The 22,814-nt window shown below is 41.3% G+C and overlaps 1 long non-coding RNA gene across 1 annotated transcript; it reads right to left on the bottom strand.

Annotated features, from left to right (window-relative positions):
- Positions 1-20,552: 20,552 nt before the first annotated feature.
- Positions 20,553-22,749, bottom strand: LOC308065154. The gene is made up of 2 exons (XR_013928684.1): positions 22,578-22,749; positions 20,553-22,327 (listed from the first exon to the last, which is right to left on the bottom strand). It is a non-coding gene; the product is annotated as an uncharacterized lncRNA (long non-coding RNA).
- Between the last annotated feature and the right edge of the window lie 65 nt (positions 22,750-22,814).

Below are 22,814 nucleotides of genomic sequence, written 5' to 3'. Positions count from 1 at the left end.
TTTGCCAGGGGCTCCTATTTTTACACCCATTTGTGATTCCATAGTCCTCCCACTGCAAACAACAGGAAAAAAACCTGCCAGAACCTTTTTTTTAAGTCACTTTGTACACGCCAGATTCATCCAAATATTTCTCCTTTCTATTTTCTGATCAGTTCAGCTTTCTTATTGGGAGTTAAATCCTCTCCCCACTCCCTGAAACACCAAGCCTGTGTAGTCTGCCTCATATTTTACAGTGATTTAATCGATGCTTTATAGAAACTTTACCCCTTAAAAGATGCAAGAACAAGATACAGTGTGTGGGAGCACAGATCACCTTGTAAGAAGCCCAAATGAAACAAAAGTGCCAATTCACATGTAATAAATGCATGTACTTCTAGAAGCTTTGCAAGTATTTCTTCCAAAACTGGAAGACAATCAGTTTATGCAAAATATGTTAAGCTGTCCAGGGAAATCTCACAATTCTCCTCACAAATATAAGTAAAACCAACAATTATACATTAATATAAACCCCATGCTGAAGTCAACTCACAATTTAAAATACTGTGCTTCATAACAAAAACCCATAAATATGGGCAAATCAGGTATTTAATAGACCCACAATTGTGTTTTAATTAGTGCATTTATAAAATGGTATCAAATAATCTCCAGTGAATGATTATTTTTAAAAGGGCTATTTATATGTATATTACATACAAATAACTGACGTTTTTAGAAAACTGTCACTATGGGAGCAAACGCTGCTGTGAGGTTCTTTTATTTTTCATCCCATTAATTCCAATATTGAAGTAACTGGAGCCTTATATACTTCACCTATGATGCAAAATCACCTACCATCTTGCCCAAAGAAAATGTTTATTATACACCACCACTGGTGGTCCAGGTGAGAAGGCTCTGGAGCAAATACCAGGGTACTGGAGGAGGATGGGCTCAGCAGATGGCACTGGCATTAGACCCCTGTTCTGCTCTGCACAAGATTCAACAGCGCTGGTCCAGGAGACCTATTGAATTTTGTGTCTGTGCTCAGCTGTGCCACAGATTGAGTAGCCCTGCCACCTCCTTCATGAAGAGATACAGTGTTTGTATCTCTTTGTTTTGAGATCATAGAATCATAGAATCATTTAGGTTTGAAAACACCTTTGAGATCATCACATCCAACCGTTAGCCTAGCACTGCCAAGTCCACCACTAAACCATTTTCCTAAGCACCACATCTACACGTTTTTAAAATATCTCCAGGGATGGTGATTCCATCACCTCCCTGGGCAGCCTGTTCCAATGCTTCAACACCCTGTCAGTGAAAACATTTTTCCTAATACCCAATCTAAACCTCCCCTGGCACAGCCTGAAGCTGTTCCTTCTTGTCCTGTCGCTAATTATCTGGGAGAAGGGACCGACCCCCACCTGCCTACAGCCTCCTGTCAGGTAGTTGTAGAGAGCAATAAGATCCCCCTGAGTCTCCAGCAGATTAAACAACCCCAGTTCCCTCAGCTGCTCCTCATCAGACTTGTGCTCCAGACCCTTCACCAGATTTGTTGCCCTTCTCTGGACCGCTCCTCTGAAAAAACATCACCAGCTTTGAGATGCCACCAGCATCTTAATCTGCACAGCATCTCTCCTTCCTAATTTTTCCTCTTCATGGATGCATTCTGCAAACTGTGCTGAGCAGTGGCATTACCCATACCTGGCAGCAGTCTACCACCCATTCCTTCCCATTATGAATCCCATACAGCAAGAGATGGTACATGTTGGACGCAAATTACTCCCCTGTTTCTCACCCTAGTGCTGGGCAGAGAGGGTAACAGCTAGGGCTGTAGTTCTCTACTCCACCCTCTAGTGCTGCACTGGAGCATGGTTAAAGTAGCAGCAGGGAGTGGGATTGCCCCTTTCTCAGACCTTCAGTCACCTTACATCCATGTGCTTCTCCACAAAATGGCTTCACCTGTGCCTAAATCAGGCCAAGATGACATAAACAGATGGACACCACATCATCAAACACACTGCTGTAATCACTATCAAATGTGACAGATGTACCAAAAATACCTGAGTCCATTAAAACTGAATAAATCTACTATTTTCGTTATTTTCCAGTGCAGAAGGAGCAAATATAATTTGGTGCCCATTTTTCACTCCTGTAAGACCATGAACATCTTGTTCTAATGCTGCAGTCAAGTAAAAGAAGGTCACAAGCTCTTGTGGGTGTCAGGAAGTAAGGCCTTTTCAGGGCTAGGTTGGAGAAACGGCCCATTGACGATCCCCTTTCAGCAGCAATTTTTTCTGCTGATCTTTAAATTGTTTTCTTTTTCTGTCCAGTCATAGGAATGTGACTTCAAAACCACTGTGCTCAAGAGGAATGTTCTTTGCTTACTTGTCCATTTTGGGAGGAGAGAACAGAAAGTTTTGGTGCTTTTTTGTTTTCTACAGGTATGTAATGGCAAGGAGCCACAAACGGGAGACTGTGTGGAAGACTTCAAAGATCGTGGCTGACTGGCAGTGAAACTTAAAGTACAGAGAAGATCTTCTAGTGTCCAGTGCCTAAAGAAACCACTTGGAGAGACAGAGTCATGGCAAGCGAGAACAGCAGGAAATCCCAAAGCTAATCTCTGCGACACTGTGCCCTGAAACAGCACAAGGGTGTTCCAGAGCCCTGGACACAGAGCTGTGAGAAACAATCTATGCCAACCAAGCTTGAGCTTTTTCCTCCCTTGTGCATTCTCAGTTTGATTTCCTACATCTCTCACCATGTTTTCTTTAAACTCTTTGTTGCTTGTTCTACTCCCAATTCCTCCCTTCTCTATTCCCTACTGTCCCTTTGGCGATCCTTTGAATACCTTCCTCCCTCCTTTTCAGTCACATATGGTCACATACAAGAAATCAGAAACTGGACAACTATCTAACTTAGAGGAGACAAAATCTCTCAGAGAGTGCTCTAGGAGGTTTAACTCAGATCAAACACATTATCAACCCAAAGTAACCCAAATTTGTCTTACATGAATATATAAAAATATTCATCGTTTACACGAATATATAAAGCATGGATGCAGGGCATCTAAAGGAGATCTGCACATCACCAAATCAGCCAGGAAAACACACTTTCACTCTTCGATAGGCTGATGATTTGCTAATAAGGTTGTTAAGCGCAAGGGCCCCTCGTTAACACGTTCCGATGACTGGCGGCACGAGGAGGAACCGCACGGAGACCAGGAGGGGTTACAAAGCTGTGCTGCTGCTGCCACCTGAGGTCTCCTGCTGGAAATACAGCCCTTGTGCGGAGGGGGGGTGCACAAAAACGGGGCTGTCGATGGAAAAGGGAATCTGAGATTGAGCAGTGCCACAAGAGCCTCGCGGATGCAAGGCGAAGAGGCTGTCCTCAGGGGCAGCCCCAGGCTGACACCCCTGCAGCACTGCACGGGGGCTGTGCGAGCTGTCTGCAGTGCGAGCTGTCTGCAGTGCACGCTGCCGCCAGCAAGGGCAGTTCTGCCCTCACCGGCCTGGGCCTCCTCCTTGTCTTCTGCGGGCACCTGGGCTTTTGCAGCCTCCGGCTGAGACAGATCAGAGACGTGATCCAACTAAAATCAAATGGTTTTCAGACTGCATCCAGAATGCCGCACCCAGATCTGAGATCCCCAGTACGAGCAGAAGGTGTCAACGAACTGCAGCAAGTTTAGCAGAGGGCCACCACGATGGTCAGACCTGGAGCACTCACCCCATCAGAAGAGGCTGAGAGACCAGGGCTTCTTCACTCTGGGAAAGACACCTTCAGGGGGACCCTATAGCCAGCTTTCCAGCACCTGTGAGGAGGCTATCAAGAAGACAGCAGCAGGCTTCTCCCTGCAGTGCAGAGTGAAAGGACGAGAGACGAGAAGCGTAAGTGGAAAGAAGCGGTTCAGACCGGCTATGTGGAAAACCTTTTCCACCATGAGGAGCAGTCAGGCAGGGTTAAGGTTGCCCAGAGAGGCTGTGCAGTCACTGCCCTTAGAGGTTTTCAAATCCAGTCTAGACAAAGCCCCGATCTCACAGCTGAGCCTGCTTTGAACAGGCAGTAGGACTAGGGACCTCCTGAGGTCCCTGCCAGCCTGAATTACACTGCAATCCTATGATCCTTAAGCCAGCTGTGTCTTCACAGACCTTTTTAGCTCTGTGATCTGTTTCAACCTCTTATGCAAAAATATTTTTAGCTGCTTCTACCTTGACCTAACTTAAATCAAGGATTGCAAAGTAACTAGCTGAAGTGAAGGCACTCCACCATTACCTTGCTGGCAATCTTTAAAACCAGAATGCTCGACAACTCTTGCATAGGCCAGGGTCCACACACACTGCTCCGAAGGATCCACAGCGTGGCTGTGAGCTCTGCCCGCTCCACACACCGACATCTGTGCCGAGCAGCACATTAGCAATACTGGTGCCAACCATATAGTCCTGGTACAGTATGTGACAGAGAGGCAGCTGGGGAAAATTAATGGGGGTTTTGAAAAGATCAATAAATACAAAAAATGATATTTGATTATATATATTTAATAATCTTCCCATCTTCTGTTGTTGGAATCTGATTTTAATTGGTAGGTACCATGCTGTCATTTGTGCTCAGCTTTTGATCCTGTTCTTGGGTTTCTCCTACTGTTGTAAAATACCATTTTAATCATAAAAGTTATCATCTCACACAAACTGGTGGACTTCAGCTTTGCACATGATGTACATTGACATACTAGACCAAGCCTTTGCAAGGCATGAATCAAAGCTATTTTCCTCCATCATGTTCACTATAACATCTCTAGCAAAAGTACAGCTTTGTTACATTTAAAAATAAGAAAATCAAGAATATAGCATACCTTATTGAACCGTGACTCTCACCAGCGAAGTGTTCTGAACACTTTATCTCTGCTTCAAAGCCTGACAAAACTTCCATTATAACCTAAAATAGTACAAAATAAAGTTATGTTATTTTTTTGGATCCTAAAGTATTAACAAACCATGAATAATCAGCTATAGCTAATAAATATGTTTTAATAGTTAACTTTTTAAAGAAAATTTTTATTCTTTATTGCATAAATTCCTTACAACGGTAAAATCATTTCACAATATTTAATATTAATTCAAATAATGCTAAAAGACTAATCAGATAATTTAGAAAAAAAATAGTTTCTTGGTTTACAGAAGTTGACACTTGCTATTCCATAGCTATAGACATAATTTTACAGAGGGTTTGCTCCATTTTAATAACTCCTCTGGCATGTATCTCCAGAACTTTCTGGTATCCATACTTTCAGTGCAAATCTGAAGTACCACATGGGACCTCAGACATGACAGAGCAAAATCTGGTAATGTTGTTTGATTATGGTAATCCAAAAGTATGTTTGTACTGGAATTATATATAGATGTGTATATATATATGCTTATATATGAGAAAAGAGGGGGAGGGAGAAAGAGAGAGTGAAAAATCAGTCAGAGAAATTCAATGATTACATTTTCCTAATGCATCGATTTCTTCCTGTTTATTACATTAGTATTTTACTGTGCATTATAGCTCCAGTGAAGCAATCCCATTTATGTATGTGCTAGAAGAACAATCTGAAAAAGTCTACCGCTTTCACTGAGATTCCTTAGATTTTTTTCAAGTTGAGCAGATGCTTAAAATAAGCATACACTGGGTCAATGCCTCACCGCACTATTCAGTATTTATTAGTAGTAATGTGTGGCTAATGTAATAGTCGCTTCCATTCTAAATTCTCTCTTCAGCTGCTCATAACTTCCAAAACCAAATTCCTTTTCGACCTTAAATTCCAAATACCTGGCCTCATGCAAAAAGCCAATCTTTATATATTAGTTCCTGTAAAATCCATCCATCTGAATTTACATTATGTGAAGACAGAAGTGATTACAATGAACTCTAGCTCAATTTTTTCATTCATGTAACTGAGAATAGCCATGAAGATTCAACCATGGTTTAAACTGCACAGTTCAGCCTCTTATTTCACAATGAATCTTCTGCAGACGCACCATGACTCCCACTCACAGGTTCATTGCACTCAACAAAATTTGAGGAGGATCAAGGTTTCACCTGTATGATGTTTAGGGAAGGACCAAGCACCCACAGTCACTGCAAGGGGCCAGGAGCTGTGGAGAAACCCCATGGGGGGGAACAAGCCAAGGCCCATCCCACCAAACCAGCAAGGGAGTGGGGCAGGCTGGGGGGCAGATGGAGGCATCTCCTAGCCCCACTGCCAGACATGTTTGTTGTGGCACAACAGGTCTGGGGCCAAGCTGGAGAGTCAATCTGCAAATCAGAGTCTAGGTCACCAGGGTCCACAGCCAGGCAGAGCTGGGATAGCACTGGGGACAGTCACATGCACCTTAGCAGGGCAGGGACTGACAGCCCCCAGCTGAACTGAGATGGGGTCCCTTGATGCAGCACCAGGTCTCTCTAATGCCTTTTGTTCTGCTAAGAGCTCTTCACAAAACCAGGCAACTGGGCAACACTAAGTAAATTATTTATTACCCAAGCATTTGAAAACTAAAAATATTTCACAGAATTGAACAGTTACACCCTATGGAGTGGTTGCTTCCTAAATACATGTCATGCCATGTTGGTTCCTACTGCTCTGTCCATGTATGCATACTATACAGCATGTATGAAAATGTCATTTCTATGACATAGCTTGATATTCTGCCACATGTAACAGTGCAAACCTGGATAGTATGCAAACACAGAAAAGCTTTAGCTATTCATATTAATATATTCAGGTATGTTCGCTAGGATAGAGAGAGTTACTACAAAACCAGAGGCATTAACTAAGTAGCTACTCTGTATAATACAAAAATTCCACTTCAGAAAGCACAACAGTAGATGACAGCCTTCCACACACACACACACACACCCCCATATGATAATTGCTACTCCTTTGATTTTGAATATAGACTGGATAATCACTTAACGGCTTTGATATACAGTCTAGTCTACATCCCCTCCACCAAATGGTCTAATTTGTCTTTCTTCATTGAATGCCACACAGTTTAGTTTTGTCACCAAACTTCAGAAATAATCTTGCAGCATTTTCAGAGGGGCTGAATTTCATATTACTCTTTCTCAGTACAAAATAATGGCACAGCTACTGAAGAAGTACAAATGTATTTGCAATACCAAGACTCAGTGCCTTCTTTTCTTACCTTCAGAAAAATAGAAATGCTTAAAACAAACACTGAAGAGATTGGGCTGGTATGAACACCAGTGGTAACAGAGTATTTTACATTGAGTTGTACTGGAGGCTTTCAAAGTCCATTTAATCTTAAGAAAAATCTATTTCTATCGCACATTTCGATTATTGGCAACAAGGGCTTCTCAACTAATGTTGACAGAGCAAATCCATTTTCAGTGCAGTTACGAAAGGACTGACGGAGACATGGGAGATTATGTGCCATCACACATCTTGAAGGGGTGCTGAAAATGCTTTTGTTCTGTACATGGCGGGATTAAAGAACTTTCTGCCTGTCTACCCCCTGTTGCTCCTCTTACATCACAGTAATTAGGATAAACGATCTTCCATCTGACCCCCTGCAATGCCTGCCGTGCACAAACCCAGCCTACGAGACAACACAGGTGTTACACTTAATCCACAGCTCAGCAAAGCACTTAAATGTGTATTTTGAGACCAGATTTAAAGGTATGTTTAAAAAGAAACAGTTTTTAATGGCACTGGTGAATTGGGGCCTTAACAGACTTTCAGGGTCATTGCTGAAGGAAACCATGAGTTAATGTAAATCTTGGGAGAGCTGCACTTCCTCCATGCCTCACACCAGTAACACAGCTGCATTGCCCAGCCTCACGCCAGTAACACAGCTGTATTGCCCAGCCTCACGCCAGTAACACAGCTGCATTGCCCAGCACATCTGCCTGGACTCTTTATACCCAGGTACTGCCCCACAGGAGCCTCTGCTCAATTGCACACACATGCTCCTCCCTTCTCCATTCCAGGTTTCTTCAGGAGCATCATTTGCTGGTATCTACCAAGAACCAGCTTACATGGATATTGTCCAGGGTGGAAGTCATGCAACAGCCTTGGTGTCCCACGGTGTGGCAAGACGTACAGAGCACTGTGTAGCTACACACAGAAGCAGAAATCCAGATCAATTCCACAAACCAAACATGCTCTCCAGCAAATATTTTTTCTTTGGGAATATATGTTAATGTAGCCAACAACTATATAACAACTTTATGTAGTATAAGCAAATATTTTTATAAAGTCTGACACAAAATAGAATTGCCAGTATTTGCTTGTAAATTAAGATTTCCACATAATTTTTTCTTAATATAAAGCAGAACAGCCTGTTCTCTGAGAAATACCCATCTAATCTGAGTAGGCTTGAATGAAGAAACCTAGGCATAAGGTGGCTGTTGAATCCTTGATCACTCAGTAGAAATAAAACGATCAGTATTTTATATATGCCAGTGTGGTCTCAGGAAAATCACTTTCACAGGTGATGGTTATCAGTACAGAACAGCATTACATGAAATAAAGAGTCATCTTAAGTAAATGTGTTATGAATTTGAATATATTGTTGGCTGATGACAATACAAAAAAAAATAAGACTATAAATGAATGCTTAACTTCAAATGTAATGGCTTTGAACTTTTCCTATAGTGTTCCAAGTGCAAATTGTGTGGGTTTTTTTACCATAAATAAATGTTTGGTGGACAAAGCCTGTAAGATTTGCTGGCAAAGATGCACAGCCAGAGCTATAAATATGTGGGAAAATCTAACAGTTCAAATTTACTCCAAAGGTCATCTGGAGTATAAATGTATTCTCAGAAAAATTATGCAGAAATTTTATCATTCTCTTCTTCACATGGCCTGAGGTTGCAGGAAATAAGTAAGTCCTCACAAAATATAATGACAGGAAGAGAAAAATGCCTATGCTGTGACTGAATCCAGTTTCTTCTAACAAATTATGATGTGTTCTGTGACATAAATTCCAACCATTAACCACTTCCATAGGCACGAAGCCAGAAGAATAGCACTGTTAAGACTGGTTTTAGCTAACCCCTGGAATATTTTACTCTTGAAAAGGTTGCATTTTCTAGACAAAGGAGGTTTACATGCAGCTTGGCAAGAAGTTAATGTGAAAAGGAAAAGCTAAAACATAAAATCAACTCACAACTGCAAAATTTCACTTTTTGAATGAAAGAGTTTCCACTGTTTCTTCATATGTTTTGCCTATATATATTAATGAGGAAACATATAATCAGTATGTGAGTTACAGTGCACAGATGTTCTTAAGCCTTGTTAATGTGGGATGCAACTCCTCTATCATAAAGGGAAAATGCGAAGTCATTTACCTTGCTTACATCCAATAATTGTGCCACAGGGGAACGTGCAAGAAGTGGTGAGTTTGCCAGAATAAAAGGTAAGAATAAACACATGCCAGGGAAGATACCAAATACTTTTCCTTTTCCTTTGCTTGCGGAGAGGCACAAGATCCCAGGAGCGTTCTTGCATTGGGAGTGTTTCCAGGACGGCTGTAAGAGATCCAGTTCACACTCCTGTCCATAATGAATGGGAATAAGCTATGCTTCATGGGAGCACATATATGCTAATTAGTACAATTTCTTCTGCAATTACATTTTAATTGAACAATCTTTAACAGAAATCAGGCTGATAGCAAGTCCCCCCAAAAACAAGCACACAAAAAGCCTGTGCCTCTTCAGCTTCAATGGCAGGGAGCTTGGCTTCCCAGTCATGGCTGTAAAATTGCAAGAAAACACCGCATAACAACACCCAAGAAAATTATTACAGATTTCCATATGTACATAAATTAAATAAAACCATGTGCAGATACTTTCTGTCACCTCTGATGTCTCAATGCCACTAGGCAGTGAGTTATTTGTAACATTCTTGACAGGAAAAGGCAAGTTAATTTTCCCTTCTTCTTTTGTTCTATTCTAAACATTTATCCCAAGGAGTGGAATTTCAAGTCATTTAGTTAAAATTCTCCTCCTATTAAAACCACCCAGCAGCTGTCAAAAACCCATACCAAAATAAACATAGATAAAATTAAAATACTCAGATTCCATAGAGCACCACCTGGCTGGCGAGCTCACTTAAAGGAATGGCCACGACCCTCACCCAAAGACTGCACATCCATGCAGTGGAATGTGAGAGGACATCTCCACTGATTCCTACTTAGTTATCTCAGCCACCATCAGTACAGAGTAGGTTCAAAGTCCCCTTACTGATTTGTATTTACCACTAAAAATACTCATCCCAAATTTCAGAATGTTCAGAACTTGATGTTGCACTGCTTATGATGTTTCTTTTCAGCCAGACCTGCAGGAAAGCTATTACTATTTAAAGCACTGTGAAATCAAACCTCAACATGACCAGGAAGTTTGAAACACTAGAGCTGAAACATGCACTGCTTCCAAGATGTTCAAGCTGCTCCTGAACATATTTTGAATTATAAGCAAGGGTTTTTTTTTTTGGGGCTTTTGTACTCTTAAGCACTGGCAAATAAAGAAAACTAGAAAAAACATAATTCCTGAATGGAATTGTGCAAAAAAAAAGGATTTTTTGACATCAAGGAGGAGTACACATTATTAAAACATGAACTGCCAATATTAAACTAAAATTCAGCCTTATGTTAAAGTAATTTCTGTTATTTATATTTGTATTTTTTCACACACTTTGGACTACTTTGCCATAACACACTATTAGATCCAGTCTGACATTTCCGTGTGAAATCTTTGAAATTGCACAGGTATTAGTCTTAAAGCTAGCGTAGATCAGTAACACTGCCAGAAAGCATAAAATATCTCATCAATGTCTTCAGCACCAACCCATTTTTTGGAAGCCCTCACTTATCTATGTGCAACAATACGTTGCCTAAGAAACACATTATTTTAGTGAGAAGATGAGGAAATCTCTTAGCAAGGCAGTGATCTTGTTTTCATACAACAGCTTTAGTTCTACTCTACATCTGCTTTTAAAAAATTAATAGCGTATTTTTGATTCTGAGTATCTGCCTTGCGGACTTTTTCCCTCCAACTAGCATGTTTTCATTGATGCTTTCTGTTGTATCTCTGATGGTTTTAAGTTGATATGGGCGTGCAAGGTTCTTCATAGAAAGATGAGCATTATTTATCAACCATTTATAGAATTGTAACAGCTTTATGGTTCTTTCCCCCTTTTTGTCACTACTATACATTCTTTTCACTGCTGTGTCCACAGAATTAAAACTAGTAATTGAAAAGAGAGTGGTACAAGGATGCTGACGCTGGTTTCTGAGACAATGAGGCAGAGAGAAAAGTGAAAGTTTCTTGCAGGGGATTTTCCCCCTTTCCAGATATAGTAGTTCAGAGCAGTGATACCATGATCGAGAACCAGCACTGCTGGCAGGCACTACACCTGTGCCGACGGCAGGAACACAACTGCAGACACATGGGACACTTTAAGCCTCTTTTGTATTCTTCACCTTTTGGAGCTCTTCAATCTCTCCACTTCTTCAATCTCTCCAAAGACCAAAACAAGGTTTACAACAAAAGTAAACAATAGCAATAATAATAACAAAGTGGTAGTACACTTTTTGAAAGAACCAAATGCGAAGTAATAAAGCGGTGTAAACAAAATAGCATTATTGCTTTTCATTTTTTTATGTTGCCAAAAGTACAGTGGATGATTTTCTGTCCTTTGGGTGTGGATCCATAATATTTCACAAGACTTATATTAGTCTCCTTTTTCATCTGTGTCACAAGAGTGATGCTGAGTTGGTAACAGACTTACCAGGGAAGCAAATTCTTCTCTTTTTTTGCTATTCAAAATTCATGTAATTTTAAAAATATTTATTTAAAAACATTTAAAGTTTGAAACCAAGACGTTTTGGTACATAAACTCACTTTCTCTATTGTCAGGAACCTGACTGGGGTTTTGTTCATCAAGAACTTTTCACATAAAAGACACTTCTGTCACAGAAAAGCACAGTCCCAGTGTTAATTTTTAGTAATTAAAGTAGAAGCTTTATCTTTTGTTACTTCACGATAGTGGTATCAGTGGGATGGGACACAGTGGTACACATCTAGCGCTTAGGCTGATGTAACCTAAGAGATGAAGCTACAGTTTCATAGCCAAAATAAAACTGTGCTAAAGTTAGTCTGTATTTAGAAATACCATCAATGATACCATAAATGGTATCTACGTATTGCTAGATTGCTGAGGAATTACAACATCTGTAAAATTACAAAAATGCAGCATTTTGTATTTGCTTTCCATTCAGTGTAGAAGTAACAAACTTCACAGATGCAGAATGACAGTAGGCCTCTGAAGGAAAAATCTACATTTGTATTCTGAGAACTTGAAGGCACATAACATGATTTTTGTAATTTATTGCCATCATGGGAAGCATAAATTTCAGAAAAGCATGTGAGCTTCTCAAACTATATTCCCAGCATCAGCCCATTTACAGAAAAAAAATTCAATGAGAATTACAATTATACGTGGGGCTGACAAAAAGCATCTTTTCCCACATCGGTGCTGCTAGAAACTGTCAATCAAAGTATATTTAAGTATTTTCTACCTTAATGATGAGATTCAGGGATGCATGCTACACTAATTGTTTCCTAAACAAAAAAGAGAAAGAAACCACTGAGTTCTATTTATTTTTATCAGTGCATTGTTAGAATTTCATAGCTTACCTTACTGTATTAATTTCTCTACAAAATTCAGCACAGCACAGCCAATTAAAAACATGAGTTTAAAATATGCATATGTTGCAATTTGACCTCTGGAAAGCTCTTGTCTACAAGCAGCCAGAAAATCATAACCACTGCTACAACTGGTTCCCCAAACAGAATGCATATGTGTCCAAAGCTCTGCTTCTATGCATTTCTCTGAAAAAAGCCACAGAATATTTGGGGTGGTTTATGCAGGTACTGTATTTCTAGAGTGCCTAGTGGACACAACAAAGCTTTCTAATATTGCCATAAAATCACAAACTTAAATTAGATGAATGATGCCATCTACTTCCTGGAACACAGGATACAAAGAATGTTTAGGTAACATTTTCCAGCACTGCAAAATTTATTCCATTTTTTATATTAGAAAGACAAAATTATTATGATGTCAGCAGGTTTTGTTCCCCTTAGCTCTTCAATAAAACATATCAATTTAAAAATGTTCCAGGTGTGTATTTTAGGTGGAGGAGGAGCTCTGCTTGGGATTTCTTCCCCCAAAACAACATCTGACAGGACTGACACCTTCAGCTGCCTCCTAAGTGCCTCCTGAGTGTGACCACAGCAGCACAACCTCTCAGCAATGTGCAAATTTCATAGGGATGTGAAAACAGTCTTGGAGACAGTTTAAGGGAGGATTCACTATCCAGATAACACCTAACTTCTGTCATCCACTCCACGTAGGACATACATGAAGACATGGCAATTTTCAAAGTACTTTGAGATTGCATGTGCATTTCCATCTCTGGGCAAAAAATCCTAAGAAGCCCAAGATGAAGTATCAGCCACAACACATATTTCTGAGACTCGCAAAGTCAAACTGTTGGCACCACAGCATGGCTGGGAACCAGCTGGTCCTGCCACGTACCTAAGCCACACACTTCTACACTGGTACCTGGTGTGTACCAGAGCTCCAATTTGCTGCCCAGGAAGTTATTTTATCTGATGCTGTCCCAAGCCTAAATACAACTGAAAGACTAGTTTTTGCTCCAAATAACATTTAAATGTGGTATTGACAGTGGAAATAGTTCAGCCAAATGTTAACTAAAACCTCAACTTTGTAATTTCAGCTGCTGGAAGGCAAGCTGCCACCCAAAAATGCAATACCCTCTCCCTGCCACCAACCTCTGTGCACCCATCGCCTTCCTCCTGTCGGCACAAACAGCAGCCCTCAGGCAGATCAGCTCATACTGATTATAATCTACATATTGGGTTATTTAGTCTGTAGTTATACAAAAATACACTTGTCTGTGAAAATTCATCTTTGGAAATGTCCACTCCTGAAGTTCCTTCAGGATGAGCTGCTGCACTTTCCATCTGCATTCCTTCTAACCTAGCTTAACATGCAGTTGTAAACTCTGTATTCTTCATGTACAACTCATGCATTGTATAAAAATCAAACAAGCAAACCAGTTTAGGAGAGAGCAAAGTCATAAGTCAGTCCCAAGTCTGTGCACACTCTGCTAAAGTTACTACTTAAGGTTGGTGCTCAAAGGCTTTTTAAAATGGGGCTGTAAATCCCACCTTTCCAGGTTGAACTTCTGGTTCAAGCAATCTCAAATACAGCCCTATTCTACATCCCCCCAAAAGTACACTGATCTTCACAATAATCTGTGTAGCCATTAAGTATTGCAAAGTACTTCAGAAAACCAGCAGTTTAACTATAAGGCAATTCCAGACCTAACAACGGAGGTGCAATCCCCCTGCTCTAAGGCAGGGAGGACCAGTGCTAGGCTAGGAAGCCTTCCACAAAGAGACTCTCTACTTTCCTGGGAAATTTGGAGTCTGCCTCGCCAGAGGGAGTTAAAAGTCCATACTGTGTAATTTGTTTGCAGAGAGTCTGCCAGTACCAAAGGAACAAACCCAGAGACATGGTAGAGCACATTTAAGTCTAACTTTTTCTTTAAAACATATTTATCTTTTTATAAAAGCTTTCTCTATTTATTTATTTATTTTATTTGCCAGGGGACCTTATGCGGGGTTTGGAGCCTTTTTTTGGACTTTTTGCCTGGAATGCCATCACAGCCATGTGAAATCAGATATTTCAGCTTTGCTATATACTAGAGCACAGGAGGCTTTGGACTAAGATCCAGTACTTAGACAATACCTTGGAAGTGATGCTTTGGAAGCCAGCTGACAGATTGCTCTCTCCTTCCTGCAGTTAAGGCTTGACAAAGGAGAAATTAATGTTTGAATGTAAAGGGCTATTTTCCCCAAAACTTAAGGTTATCAGAAGACCCATAAATAACCTTAATTATGTTAATGCTTTACCTGTCACTTCCCTTCAGAGGCCTCACAGAGATGATTAAGCAAAATCCTGCCCCAGCTATGATTTTCAGTTAAAGTGGTAGCATCTCAAGCACAGCTGCTAACTTTGGACATAGTGCTTTAAAGGAAGTGCACAGCAGTTGTGAACAATTACACATTTTGACCAGGAATCACAAAAGCACCATAAAAGGGGTTCACTTGCAATTACAGCTGATTTGTTGGCAGGTATTAATGAATGTGTTTAATATTTTAGCAGAGATATTAGATTTCTAATTAGATTAGATGTCTAACACCAAGTATTAGATGTAACAAATCAATCACTTTAATGGCTGACTCATTAAGATATAGAGACAACCATCTTCTAAAATAATTTTTAAATCTATTTTTCTCATGCAAGGATATCTAAAAGCCAAAAGCACTATTAGATAACTGGATTAGGATGCAATACAATGCAGGTGTGCTCCAAATGATGCATGCTTAAAGAATGGTCAGTAAGATCTCGCACAGATGACAGTAGGCCAAGTTTAGGGATTTACAGTTGAGATTTACCTGGATCACTCAATTCTGGCTTCTTTTCTGCATGCTTAGTATCAACCATTTCTGAAATGGGCTTAAAATCAAACACTGCTGTCAAACATATCTTCCCCTAAATTAAATTAGTGTACTTACCTGTCTCAACATGGACTTTCCCCTTCCCCTTGTTCACATAACTTAGATGACTTTTAGGAGGGAGGGAGCCCAAGCACAGCTTTGTCTTAGCAGAGGACCTTTTTGCAAGACCAAGACAGGACCTACATGCTACAGCCCACTCAGCCAGCACATACCCTAAAGCTGGCTGTTATTAAACACAGTGTGGACATTTTGATCCCATGTGGTAGCAGGCTGACAGCCACCACAGAGATTATCGCTCTGTCAAGTGTAAATCCACTCTCTAGCCTGCTTGCCTCTTAGTAGATACATGCTTCTGGAAAAGGCAGCACCATGATTTTTTTACTGAACTGGACAACACACATTTTGTAGAGATAATGCCACTAATAGTAGTCCTTGCTAGCAAAACCTGCAGAGGTGGACATGGAGTGAAATACATAATTCATTCCTTTTAAATGAACAGTGGCTGCTGAGCTGCTTTGTTGCTACAGGAGAAATGATGCTTCTGCTTTTTAAGTCACAGCATTAACACTTGGCGTTAATACATCTCAATCCTAAAAGCACTGGAAAAATTCCACCCTAATTTCGCTTAAAAAAAAAATAATCCTGAGGTTTTCACTGGAAGCAGAGTTCATCCAAACATCTTCAACAGGACAAACGGGGATGATGCAGATAAGAGTGCTGAAAAAACACTGGATTCGACGAAGATGATTGTCCAGCCCCTAATCCCTACAAAGGTACCACACACCAATGAATAATATTTCTCAGGCGCATCATTCAAAAGCAAGATTTAAAAGGAACATCTAGCTAAAAATTTATTAATAGTCATCAATAAAAATTAATCAATAGATAAAATAGTCATTATCCAAACCTCTGGCTGACTAATAAACGACTGTTCTTCCTGCTAGTTCTGAGAATGTCAAGATTACACGAGATTCACTACTGTTCTTAAAAATGGTATTTTAATATTAATTAACACTAGAAAACACTCAGGTGAGAGACCCGTCTTCTACTCTTTTCTCCTTTGCTGGATCAAGTGTGGCATTTAGGGATCTGTACTATTCTTTTCTGCCTGCTGTTCTGGAAAGGCACCTTGAAGCAACGTGGAAGTACTCTGCTATGAATGAAGCCATTAGCTTTGTTTCTGCCTCATGCGAAATGAGCAGTAACTATATATCTGAACACGTATCCTGAGACTTAACGCTGGTCTGCTTCACACAACTAAATAATGAACCTTGTGAATAGGCAAAGGATTTGCCACTGACCCACTTCCTGAAGTGCCTGCATGAGACTTGTTCCACCAGCACCAGAACAAACCTCTCACACCACTTTTGTCCTTCCCTCCATATTTTTCAAAGCTGTGAAGCTCCAGCAAGTGTCTTGAAAGCCACTTAGCTGTGGAAAAGAAGTGTGGGAAAACTAAGAGCTGCTCAATGAGTAACAGCACCTCAAGGTCCAAAACCCCATTGGTACCCTTGGCATTTTTGCCATTTTTTGGTGGTGAAAGACACCGAACATCTCAAGTTTCTTTTCCAGACCCTGTTCAGGGCATTGCAGGAGTTGCAAGTAGCTTCTGCACATTGGGGTCAACCTGTGTGTGATGGCAGCATGAGGAGATGGAGGTAACTTCAGGCATGCCTTGCGCCTCATGAAGCCACTCCAGACAAAACCGAAGTGCAGGCAGCACCTGAGGGTGAGCTGTGCCGCCCTGCCCTCCCAGCTCTCCTAGCACCAATATGCACCTAGAATAGAGGGGGCCATGCTCTGTGTAGGTACTTCTGCACTGATAAAGCTGTGCTAGCAGAGACAGGGACTACACCTCCATCAGATGAGGTTTGCTGACTTGGTTTTATGGGTGAACCTACAGAAGCAAGCCTGCCTTTCCACAGAAATAATCAATGCCTTAATGGTTTTTGCCAGCTCCTCCACCCCCTTTTCTGCCCTTGCTGTGTCCCCATCCCAGCTGTGATATATTTTGCATATATGCAGGGTGACATTGCTCAAGCAGTGGCATCCAGTGCCTTTTAGGATTCTCCAGGGTACCCAAGACATCTGCATGGCTTTGCAGATATAACAGGGGATTTACAGAAGGCTCAGTGCCTTTCTGGAGGAGCAAATGGAATTGAGACTGATACCCTGAGGGCCATAAAATGGCACCAGGGTCTTCTGTTAGGTGTCTGCATGCCACCCCTATTTCCATTGATGGTAACAGCTGCTTAGGCACTTTGTACTCACATATATACCTATTTATACACACCTAAACGCATTGTCTTCATCTGGACCTGAATCCTGTTCTTTAATTTCTGCAGAGTACACCCAACCAACAGCTGCAAAACATTGCTATTTTAAATGCAGAATTTTTTTTTCCTTTAACAGCATACAGACTATTACTGTTGTTACACATGGGAGTTCTTATCAGGATCTGATTGCACTAGATACTCAAACAGAAATAGGCACATCTGACCTCAACTTTTCAAAATGCCAGGAAAAGAAAGGTTCAGAATTAGAAGTGTTCATGACAAAATAAGCTCAAAGGTTTAGATAAACTAATTTAAATGAGTATATCCAGGTTTTAGATGACAGAATGACTAGCTGTGACAGGTGATGTAGGCTGTCCAGTGAAGACAATCAAAGCACATTGGAATTTGTGCAGAAAGAGTAGTTAAGTGTTTTATAAACAGCCTCCATATGGCACTCCCAAAATTCAAGCAGCTCTTACTGCTAAATTAAATCGAAAATAATAGCAAACTCAAACCAGGGTATGTTTTGATGTTTCATTCAGAGAAACAAATTCAAAATGCTTCCCCTTCTGTTTCACAAGGCAGTCCCGCTATTAAATTGGCTTAGTTTGTAACACTACCCCCATGCTAAAAAAAAACCACCACTAAACCCCCTCCCCCAAAAAAATAATATCCTTCTTCCATAAAAAAAGGGAAAATTACATATAACTGGGCTGTCAGCGTAGCACTCTATACTTCCCCAGGATTCAGTGTTACACATGGCTCTTTCTAAAATGCCAGCAGTTACTAAAATAACAGAGGTGGGATTATAAGCAAAGACAGCTTTCAGCTTGATCCTGATCTTAAAATAGAAAATACTTCAGCTTGTCAAAATAAGATTGCACCCTTGAAAGATATGAGACTTGCATAAATGGACAAAAACCTTGGAAGACAACTTTTAATGCCAGGATGAATTTATTTAACACCAGCACTACTCTATTAAACTGCTGAGATATATTGATCCGGAAGTCCTGTTTTCAAAAGGAAACATACCCACCCTGACCCCAGTCAAAATATTTCACCAAATTGCATCAGTCAAAACAACATATCTGTTCAAAAGCTGTTCATAATCCTTAAAATAAAGGGCCAGGGAATTAACTTCCACATCATGCTCCCTGGCAGGTAAGCTTATACCCCTACACTGATGGACGAGTGCCACCAGGTAGCTCTGTTTCTAGCCTCAACCCACTCCTTATTGCATCTGAGACCTCCAGTGAGTCCAAGGCCCCAAACTAACCTGGCGCATCTTATCAACAATGCATAGGAAAAAAAACACAAAGGAGCTAATCGAGTTACAATATGGTGAGGTATAATGAAAAAATATATAATGCAGGTGGGATTTAATAGGAAAAAGAATATATGTATCATTAGGCAAAGATGCGGGCTCTAGGAAACTAAAGGAACATCGAGAGAACTTTTTCATCATAGAATAATGGAAGATTGACTTGGTGATCTGCTCGCTAAAGGGTAGAGCCTTTCTCATGAAACTGTAAGTACTAAAGAAGATAAAACCCTCTTCCCTTGATCAGTGGATATGAAAATTCACCATCAGGGATTTTAGAGCAACAGACGGTGCATCTGTCCCTGAGTTTCTTTGTTATTTTCTTGCCCTGTAAGAACATCATGACAGTTTTGCAGCTACATACTGTACATTTAGCAATATAATTTAGAAGAACTTTGCAATTATGAAATTTCTCCACTTTTCATGGAAAACTTCTGAGTGTGAGGATAATTTCACGGTACGTCACGTTTCTTCAAATTAAGATTCCTCAGGGTCACACAATAAAATGATCCCTCTAGCTTAACTAGCCAGCTATTTTGAAATTAAGAGAACAAAGTTCACCTGGGGATAAATTAATGGTTAACAGCCATAGGGATGCACCTATATAAACAAACTTTTCTCCTCTATTTTCCCACATTGTTTTGCATCTGAACTGCAAAACAGTTCTTCTGTTCTCTTTCTGAACACAACTTGCCTGGATGTTACCTTCTTGTTGAAAGGCTGGCAGGCAGCCACAAGGCCCCATGTGTGACTATGTACTCCTGGAACCGCACACCCTGCACTCCAGCAATATTACAGCACTCATGTCCCATGCATTTGTATGGAGCCATGCGGAGGTCATGGACTTTGCAATCTGGGAAGAGAAGACCGCTTAGGCCTGCCTCAACAACAGCTGTGATGATGTGAAGATACACAGATGTATATCAAAGCGATGCTGAGAGGGGTCACTCTGGGAACACTGTTCAAAGCTGCAGCAAATGAAGGGGCTCTGGCACAATGATTTAAAAACAAACCTCTGGAAAGAAGGAGAATCCTGGCAACACTCCAAGTACCTTTCCCAAGTACCTCTGAGTGCCAGATGGACTTCTTCCAGCAAAGCCACCGATTATATATAACACAGACAAAAGGCACAGAGCAGTTTGTGGTCCTTAACCAGGGCTCTAGTGAGAGCAAGCTTCCTTTCCTCATACTGAAGTCCAAACCAGAACCTGGAGAACAGAAAGCTCTTTCACCCCTGCATGCACACACGCAGAGTGGAAGCGTCTAGCCAGTCCTAAGCAAGTCACTGTGGGACTGCAGCGGTTTCAAATAAAAATAGTGTGATGGAGGTATGTTTATGGAAACATCAAATACAGAAAAGAAAGGCAACGTAAAACATACTTTCCTTTTTATAAGGCATATTTAGCATTTTATAAGGTATACTTTCCCAAGTGAGGAATGGAACACTGCAAAGACATTGAAAGCACTCAGCCAGGCTTGACTTTATTAAACCTTGGTTCAGTACAGTCACTCCAAAGCACTGCTCACTGACAGCACATTCTGTGTGTGCCTGCAAGTAACAGAAAAAGATCTTAAGACAAGATTCATGCTCTCTTTTGGCATGAAAATCGCAGGCTTTTTCTGTACTGCAGATGTAAATAATTTTTCCATTCCCATCTGCAGCAACCCTGGCAGATTGTGCTCATGAGTAGCATAGAGTCATTTGCTGCTTTGTCTCCCACCTTTCTGAATAAGCCCATTACTGCTTCCTGATGGCTTACATTAGACCAGCCTCATCCACACAGGAGGTGGGTGTGAGAAAGTGCAAAGGTACACATGCCTGTTTCCTGCAATCTCCTATCTTCCAGCCTGTGCCTAAGCCCCAGGCTAATTATTCCACAGCTTTACCCTGATTACTCTTAAAAAGCTCTCAACCTTTCACCCTGAATATTCCTTACTGCAGTTTAAGCCATACTGCCTCTTACTCGATACCTTCTCCACAGCTGGAGAACTGCAACAGCCTTTTATAAAGTATTCAAAGACTACTACTATGTCCCTCCTTCAACCATCTCTAGGCTCAAACTAGTTGCAGGAATCGACTCTGTAGAAACACTCTGGAATTTTCTGGTTCTCCCACAGAAGTGAGGGCATCTCTAAGAGACATTTTAAAGAAAATTGCACTGCGCAAATTGGGAGAAGGTAGCACCAGATGCTTGTCCAGAACTCTAAATGTTTCTTCTGGGACAACATCAGTATTGTTCTCCTGCAGAGGCAGACGCAAGAAGAGAGATGGTGCAATTATTTCAAAACAGTTGCTATTGAGCAATGCAAACAATGCATAAATCTCCAAATTCAGGATTAAAGCTGAGAGATCCCACTCTGCAGCAACTAAAAATGCAAAATGACGTTAGGAAAACCATAAATACTTCCCAGAATATAAAGTCATGTTCATAGTTTTTGTATCTGCAACTGAAATACAATAGCTTAAGTCAACTCTGTAGAACTTTGCTCAAAATTATTTCATCACAGAATCACAGAATTTATTTACTTCTCCCTTGAGAATCTGAATACAGTAGAGTCCACAATTTTCCAATTTTTAAAAGCACATCTAGTCTAATCTATCACATACATTTCTGAAATGTCTATCACTTCAGTTTCTTGGCATGTTTTAAGTAATATTCACAAGTTAGAGAAAAACATTCTGCACTCCCCATCCCAAATCTCAACATCTTAGCTTTTCTGGATTCCTAAATGTGAGCTACCATCTTGGGTAACTTTTGGGGGTCAATACCACAAGTACAAAGTGCTACGTGACACCTGAGAAACATTAGGCATCTTTGTGTTCTATTGAATTAAACTGAGTTTACTTTGAACGACAGGACACAAAACTGGGAAAAAGCCTTAATAAAATTCTAATTTGCATTAAAGGTCTAAAGACGTGAAACTCATCTCTAGCAGGACATACACCGAGGAAGAGCATTAACGCCCAATGCCTCTTTCATCAGCTATTGCTGAACACCGCTGCCTGTTTGTAGCTGCGGGCAGCCTCAGCTTGCTGAAGAACTCCTTCTGCATAGCAGCTAGAGGTGAATCAAAGGTGAAGCCCAGTAGAAGGGCTCATTTTTCAGTCACTAGTACTTTCTTTCCAGACCTTACAGACCTGAAATAAACACAGCGAATGGTGTTTAAGATAAACATGAAGGCCTCCTCCAGCCATCGTGAATCATGCACAGGGCAGGCCTGGGGGGGTAGATGCCCGTACACCGAAGAGATCTTCACAGGCAATCCAGTCCTATTCTACTCGTGCAAATCCACATGTACAAGCTGAAGGCGGCGGGTATCTCTCCCCCTCCCAGGCCACTCTCCCCTCAGCCACTCCAGGCCGAGCCCCGCACACAGCGGCCACCCACCAGGCCGCAGCCGCTGGCACCGCTCCAGGCTCGACAGAGCTCCGCGGGTAGAGCTGCTCCGCCGCCGCCGCTGTCCTCAGCCCTGCCTGCCTCCCGCTCGCTGCAAACACTGCCCATCCTGCAGGGCCAGCCGGGGCGGCCGGGGGGACACGGCACAGCCCCTTACGGCCCGGTGCGGCAGCCGCCAGCCGCCCCCGGCCGCCCCTACAGCGCCCCCTGGGCGATCGACGATCTCGG

Source organism: Falco punctatus (genome assembly GCF_963210335.1).
Source record: "Falco punctatus genome assembly, chromosome: 6".
Lineage (NCBI taxonomy): Eukaryota > Metazoa > Chordata > Aves > Falconiformes > Falconidae > Falco > Falco punctatus.
Note: the sequence above shows the minus strand (reverse complement) of the source record. Positions and strands in the feature narration are given on the sequence as shown.